Genomic DNA, 8,393 nt, shown 5'->3' on the forward strand with positions numbered 1-8,393 from the left:
CCAGTGGGAAGGAAGTTCTCAGCACAATGTGTCTGGTCATCAAGGAGAGACTTTCCCCTCTAAGGAAAGTTAAAGCCTTTTCTTAGTCTGCTCCTGACCTGGAGCTTGCCCCCTCTAATCCTCCTTTCAGTAGGCACAAAGCACCACATCATGAATTAACAGAGCTCGAGCAACTCTCTGGAGGCAGATGAATCCCCAAATACAAAAGATGTTAAAAAAGTTCCCATACTTTATCCAAGTTTCTGCCACTAAATCATGGGAAGGGATAACATTGTGAGTTTGTAATTTATTTCCATATTCCTTAATCATATTTCAGTAGCTGTTTCGTTTGTGACCTTTAAAACCACCTTAGATTTAGACTGATAAATGGGTAGCAAATAAATTTAGCAAAATAAGCAATTTCAGCCTATGGAAGGTCAGCAGAGGGCTGTGTAATCACGGCTTCCATTAATGTTGTATTTCAGTCAAAAGCTTTTAAATGCTGAAGGTTTTCAGAGGGAAAACCTATAGCTGTGATGAATGGATTTCTTCTAATAGTTGAATGGGAAATGAAAATCAAAGTTAGGGGAAATCTGCTTTGTCTCTTCAGGACAGATGAAGTTGGACAGTGGTTTTCCTCTGGCACAGGGACAAGACAGTCAAGAGGGCTCAATAACAAGCAAATTACATTTCAGCTCGAAGACGATTTGAATAGTCTTGTAAATTAGTTAATTGACAGAGATTATTCATAATAGCTTTTACTAATATTATTGATATGAGGCTTGAGCTGAGGAGAATGACACAGGAAAGGTAAACTAAATAGCAAATAGTAAAATAGTAAAACTCTATTAGCAGGGAGAGAGGTAGTGGGGGAGAGAGTGATGTCAGCTCTCCATTTCCCATTTACATGCAGTCATAGGTCAGAGACAGATTCGTGACTGGAGTCCAATGATCATGAGACAAACAGCAAAGATTTATTATGGCTGCCCCCTCATAAAGAGGATTCAAAATTCCCGTGTCTGCACAACTGATTGGATGAGGTCTCAGCACGTCCAGCTCCCTGACCAGTGATATGTTTTGCTTTCAGGGTTGAAAAGGATTGGTTGGGGTGTTCTGTTTGAGTTCAGATCTATCCTATCATTGCCCACCAAGGGACTTGTTTATCGACCTAGGAGAGCCAAACTTGGTTTCTCATTTATGGCCAAATTTATTTGCCTAGCTGTAGACCAGCTGTGCTGATACAATTGGCAGCTCTTCCATCAGCTTCAGTCAAAGGAGGCTGGCTGGGCAGGGGACTGCACCTCTTTGAAGAGGAAAAGTTTGTTAAATAATTGCTAACTGCACATTAACTCAGCTGTGTTCTTAACCATGTGTAGGTCTTTCCTTTTTGCTAGGGTACAAAAAGTCAGATTAAAGGAGAAAGCAATGCAAAATCTTCTTGTGGGAACGAGATTTTATTTCCTCCATGTTTAAAGCTATGGAGCTTTGGATGGGAGCCTGAGAAATTTTATCTAGTGGATGGCATCCCTGTCCATGGCAGATGGGCTGGAACTGGGTGATCTCTAAGGTTCCTTTCAATCCAAACCATTCTATGATTTTATAGGGTCTATATTTTGTATGATCTATATTCTATGTATTCTATATGATACAATATGATCTGTCAAAAGCAGAATCGAGGGAGAATTGTTAAAGGAGAGATCCATGAGGTGCACAAAAGCCACACATTAAAAGGTGAAATAGAATTTGTTTCTGCTTCTCACAAAAGAATACTTTCACAAGTGAAGTTAAAAATCTATTATAAAATCTCTCGGAGTACTTTAAAAAAATGAAATAAAGTCAGTTTCTAAGAGCTGTGGGTCAGAACAGCCTGGAAAAAAATCTCTTGGATGGCTTCCACAAGGCAAAGTTACCTTAGAGTGATGTGACCTGGTCTAATGGAAAGTATCCCTGCCCATGGCAGGGTGGTTGGAGCTAGATAAGGTTTAAAGTGCCAATCCAAACCATTCAGCGTTTCAGTGACTTGTGGGACTGGGATTTGCACAGGACAGGGAGTTGGGATGGCTCTGTCCCCCATTGTGTGAGGTATTTTTGGGGCAGGCTGTGGTTTGCTTCTACCAAATGAGTGGTTGGGGTGGCCTCAGCCTGCCCCACTGTGGGACTGACAGGAGAATGTCTTGCAACCTCCAGCCCCTGGGAAGAGTAATCAGGGATGTGTCATTGCCCATCTCCCTGGTCCCACAGGAGGCACAGCTCAGCTGCAGCCTTCTCCTGGCATCTCAAATTAAAATACATGACTTCAGAGGGAAATACTCATCTGTGGGGTCAATGTGCACAGCAGCAGTGTGGGGAGAGGTTGGCAGGAGCAGAGTAGGGGCTGGCTTTGTGGGAAGCTGTGAGGGTTATGTTGGCAGAGGACCTGTTGTCTTTGGAGCAGGGAACTGGTTATTAATGTTTGAATTGCCAGTGATGTTTGTGTCTGATTTAGTATCACTTAAGTAAGTGATGTATGATTTCAATTAGGAAGCAAAGATGCTTACTGCATCTCCATGATATGTTTGGATGGAGAAAAGTGCTTTGCACAGTCTTTCTGTTTCGGGGGAGGTAAATGGAGCACGGGGTGTCTATGGGTTGCTTGCTGCAAAGTTATTTCAATGTCAGCTGGGAAAGCAAACTGTGCCAATTGCCAAAGTCACTGCAAAGTCATTGAGGTGGGCTCAGGCCTCTGTGTGGCATCAGAGCCAGGCTCATGAGTGATGTCAGGGGATGCTTTCTTTTGGGTTTACTGCTCTCTGCCAGCTGGAAGAGGAGCAGCTCGTCTGTGTGCTGTTGGCCCTGCTCTGCTGACACCCAGCAGATCTTTTAGGGTTGTAAAATCCCCTGGTCTTGTAAAAAAATGAAAGGTTTATCCTTGTCACTAAGATTAAGTTCATCAAAGTCTGCATTTCACAGATTGCTGTAGTCTGAAGAGCATCTGTATTTATTAAAGTGCAAAAGCTTTGTCCTGAAATAGGGGGCCAAAACAAAACCCAGTGCTGAGCAGGAACAGGCAGTGAAATGAGGGAAGGCAATATCAAAGACTTAACCAAGACCAGCCCTGGAATGCTTGAGTCATTAACATCTGAAAGGGCTTTGTGTATCAGGATATACATGTATTTCTGCCTGGAATTAGCACATTGCACACAAAGAGCATATTTATATCTGTCGAGGAGGTAACACCTCCTGCTCCTCCAGCTGTACCCTTGTGCCCAGATCCTGCTCCAAACATCCAGCTGAGATGTCAGTGCCACCCTCGGCCACCCAGTGCCACCAGAACCTCAGAAATACTTTCAGACCCTGAGTCTGTGTTGCTGGTATTTGCTTTCATCTCCTGTTGTATGTTTTAGCAGGAAGCAGCTGGAGATGAGCTGTGGGTTGTGCAGCCCAGCAGCTGCAAGGGAAGGGAATAGCTTCAGACTAACAGAGGGCAGGGTTAGACTGTATATTAGGAAGATTTTCACTATGCATGAAGGTGTTGACACAACCTCCACAGAGAAGCTGTGGCTGCCCCATCCCTGGAAGTCCTCAAGGCCGGGCTGGATGGGGCATGGAGCAGCCTGGTCTGGTGGAAGCTGTTCCTGCCCATGGCAGGGGGTTGAAGTGAGATGCTCTTTAAGGTCCATTCCAAGCCAAACCATTCTACAGTTCTATGCTCCCATGATTCTGAGATCACTGACAGAGAACAGAGAGGGGTAAGAATCAGATTGTATTTAGAAATAAAGTAAGTTTTAAGAATACAGGTGAGAAAATACATAGTGTCAGGAACAGCCAAAGCCAGGATCTGTAACTTAGTGTTTTTCACACTGCCCAGCATTCCTGCTTGGGTCAGCTGGAACCCAGCACTCTCCAGGTAGTTGGGATTCTGTAAAACACACATAGTACAGAACATGTGTAGGTGTGGGTTTGGGTACCAGAGCTATGCTGGATTTGATGGGAAAGTGAGAGTTATTGGCTGTCTCCTCACACTCTTCATGTGAATGTTGCAGTAACACTGTGGTTTTCAGCAGATTAACTGATACCAGTACTATTATATGTAGAAAATAAATGCCAGTGGTGATTTAAAATGCTGTTTTCAGAACTTGGTTGCTGCTATCTCTCCTGGTGAGAGATGTTCCCATCTTTCAGGCAAATGAACTTTCAGACTGCTGAGCTAAATGAGAGGAAGATAATTTTCCTTTAAAATAACATGGCAAAGTGCTTATAAATGAATGAGAGTTACCTTTGCTGATTAGAGGAGTAGTTGTGAAGCCTCTGTAATGCAATAAGGGATGACTTAGATGACTTATTTGCTCAGTGTGATGCACTGCCAGTTGTGGCAGTGCTGTTTTCCTACCAGATCCCAGCTGATCTGGAGGCAGAGCAGATTCCCTAGAAGAGGCAAATCCCAGCCTTAGTGTTTTTGTGTGGTAGCTAGGACCTTGTCTTTCTCAGTGAGAAGAGAGAAGAAATTTTTGATGGGAGTTGGGATGACTGGAGGTGCTGGGTGAGGCTGCTCTGCTGACTACTGGAATGTCCTCTTGATGGTCTTTTCCAACCTTAATGATTCTATGATTGTGTGATCTTCTAAAAACCACCATTCTTCCACTCCTGCCACCTCCTATCTTGTCCATGACCATTCCTGCTTTATCTGCATAGTCCAGCACTTTCCTGTGTCACTCCAGCATGCTCACTCCAACTTCAGGAAGGGTTTGCCACTCAATTTAATGCGTTTTCTTTACACTGTGCTGAACTTCAAAAGACTTGAGAGCCCAGCCCTCTCCCAACAGCCAGGATCAGCTCCTGAGCACGTTTTCTATCCTCAGCCAACACATGCTTCAGGTCTGGCTTCCCACAAGCCACATTTTCAAGCTGAAGGTGAGGATGACAACAAAACTCTTCAGATACATGCACTATTCATGCAGTCCTCTGGGCTCCAGTGAAGCCCTTATAAGATAATAAGAAATTAATGAAACGTGGCAGTCTATAACTCCAGTTTTCATCCAGTGATCTCTGCATTTCTCTAATATTTATTAACTGAGTCTTGTGATAGTCTGGTGGGGTCTGCCATTAATTTTAGATCTGGGGGGGCTGTTGCTGTGCAGTGAGTCTGTTCCAGGGTGGGCACAGACAGCTCCTCTTTCCACTGCTAATTGCTGTGCAAGGACACAGGTGCCCTGTTTTGGACATCTCACCCCCATTTCTCTCCTTAGGGTGCTATGGGTTTTGCTGACAGAGTTCCCAGCACCTCTGGGAGTCTCCAGCACTGTGGGAATGAAAGGAAAGCTCTGGATCCAACCCCTAAGGAGGGGGAAGCAATATTAAACATAGCTGTGAGTAGAGATTGGTACAGGTGGAAGGATAAAAGGGGGCAGAAATGGAGGACAAGGTCAAAAATTGTGCCCTATTTCTCAGCTCTTCTGGGGCAGATGGAACTGAAGTATCCTGGGACAGAAAGTTATGCATGAAAAACAACAGGAGATTAAAAACAGGAAAGTTTAGGGAAGGACAGACCTAAGTGAGAAGGGAATGGCAAAAGCAGGACCTGGAAGGTGACAAGAAGGAGGCACAGGAAAAAAACTTTTGAAGGCTAACAAAAATAATGATCTGGGAGAATGAGAGTTACCAGAAGGGATGAGAAATCACCTGTAAGTACCTGTGTGCTGCTGCTTTGTCTGCAGGGTGATTGTGGCTGTGTCAGTCCCTGAACATTTCCTGTTTTTAGGGGGGTGTAGATGTTTTTCCAGCACAGATTAAGTGTGGTGGTGGCTCTGTCTGAGATCACCCAACACCAGGACTGTTCTCTCCTGCTTTGGCATTTGGAGCTCCAGCCAAGACAACAGAGTGACCCTATCAATGCCTGTGCTGAGAAGCAGGTCCTTCACTGTCCTCCTGAAAAGATGTGCTGAAGAACAGCACTGCCATGACTGATGTGGCTGCATATCTGCAGCCTATTATGTGATGAATGGGAAGGGAGAGCTCCATAATATTTCAGGTTATTGCATCTGTCTGGGTAGCCTACAGATATGAGAAAGCCAAAATTCCATTTGCTTCAGAAATGGGAAAAATCCAAACCCACAGGCTAATTCCCTTTCACAGAGTTTTCATGTGTTTTGTTGCCTTTTTAATTTTTTTTTTAAATAAATGGGACAATTAGACTGAAAAGGACCTTTTTATTCTCTATGCATACTAAGCCATATTTGGAAGCAAGCTCTTTCTGTACTTGCATGAATTTAATTTAAAACTGTTTGTGTAGATCTGTGATATTAAGAAATGAAACACCTTTCCCACATAGGTAGTAGCATCCTTGCAGAATCAAGGATGTTAAAAATTGCTTGAGTGACTCCACTCCAGGCTGTGTTGACTCTTTCATGGTGGTGGATATCAAATGCTGAAAGAGTCTTATAATAAGTAGATGTTAGATCGTCTCCCTCTACCTCTGATCCTAACCCCTGACAGACAGTAGATGTCTTAGATCTGAAACCCCAAAGTCTGATATTCTTTCTAATGTTTCCTCCTGTTTTTAATTGTAAACCTCCGTCTGTTCTCTTGGTTTTCTGAACCTTCATCTAAAATCGTTGGAAAAAAACTCATCCCAGCAACTTAAACTAAGATTAGTGTAATTTCATTTTTTTGCCTACTAAAATTAGGTTCCCTTTATATATGTACAGTTGTTTGCCATCATCCTGCTGCAATGAATACAACACCTTTGTGGCTTTTCAGCAAAAATCAGTTGCTAACTTCTGGTGACAACTCCTCACACAACCATGTGGCAGCACAGGGTGCTCCTCACGTTGTGTTCAAAGTCAGGAATGATTTACATCTGTGAAATGTCACAGATTGTATGAAAATATAAGAAAATCAGTGCTTTTAACAGCTACTCACGCTGGTTTTTTTTGCTGTGTCTTACCCCTTCTGTTGATTTCTGGGGGAGGCTAAGCCTCAGAGGAATTTGGGGTCACATGGAGCTATTCCTCTTCCCTAGAGCAAAGTGAGTCCCCATGATGAAAGCAAGTGGTGGTGGTGACAGATACTGCCTGGCTGTACCTCTTCCTTTGTAGCCCAGGCCTCTGGCATTGATGTACCTTGTTTCTCAAAGATAGGGGGAGAAAGAAAGACTTTCAAAGCACTGAATGGGATCCTGCAATGCAAAGCCCAAGGGATGATGTATACCTAAAATCTTGAGCTGCTGCAAAATCACTCTTTCAAAGGACTGGAGCAAGTATGGGAAGAGGATGTTTGGCTTCAGTAAATGAAATAAGGTATCTGAGTGAAAGCCAAGAGTTCCTGAGGGTTAGGACTAAGCAAAGACTCCATTTTGGGGTGTGTTCATCATTCAACTCTGGAAATTTTTGATACTGAGATCTCATGGCTGAGAGCTCCCATCTGGAGTGCTCATGGTGACCCAGGGCTAGTGGCCAGGGCTGGCTCTCCTGCTCCCTGCTGCAGAGCAGAGAGGGGCTCTTTGGGGCACACTTCCACACAGATTTGAGTCACCCAGTACTGTACATGTCACCAAAAATGCAGAGGGGTATATCTCACCTGCCAAGGTGCTCTGCCTCTTGCACCTCCATGTGTGAGAAAAGGATAATTTATTTAAATTTATGGTGGCTAATGGGATTATCTATCTACAGTTAAAGTAACTTGATGAATTACTTGTGTGCTATTTGGAATCATGACTGTGAGAACAAATTAGCTGACTGAAAACTGGAGACTGATATTGCTCATTAATAATGCATAGAGGGAGGCTGGTGCTGGGTGAGCAGGTAGGCCAGATCTGATCATACAAATGGGATGTTTCCATGCTAGAAATTCTCTCTCTGTGCAGAGATCATGGGGAAATTATAGGTCTGAGTGGTCAGCTGTGATTGCAGAATCAGGAGGAAGTCTTCATTGATCAAGTTCCTGGTGCTCAGAGTACTGGAGAGCTAAACTGAGGACCAGGAAAATGCATGTCCATCCCACGGGCAGTTCGATAAGCTGAGGATCATGAAGAGCAGGAGGACTGAGGAGCTGAAGGATCATGTCCCAGGCAAAAATATGGCCATCCCACAGGGAAATCTTCCTTTTAAAATGTCTCCAAAAGCATGTGACTGTTGTCAGGTTCACTTGGGCAAGTAATCCCAGAAAGGACATTTGAGAGAGTTTCCTTTTAAAGGTTAAGTGGTACCCTGGGCCACTTGTATTTAGCAGAGTGGTGCTTGCCTTCTGTTAGGTCTTGTTTAACAGGTCAGATAAAATGGTAGATGTGTAAAGAAAGCCCTCTCACGACCTGGATGTCATCTAATAGTCACTGCCTTACATAGAAATCAGTTCTTGCAGCACAAAAGAATGGGAAAATCTTAAAGGACTCAGGATTGCATTACCCCAGAGGATTTGCAGATGGCTTGGTGTGCCATCAG

Source organism: Parus major, chromosome 13, assembly GCF_001522545.3.
Source record: "Parus major isolate Abel chromosome 13, Parus_major1.1, whole genome shotgun sequence".
In the NCBI taxonomy this organism is placed as follows: Eukaryota; Metazoa; Chordata; class Aves; order Passeriformes; family Paridae; genus Parus; species Parus major.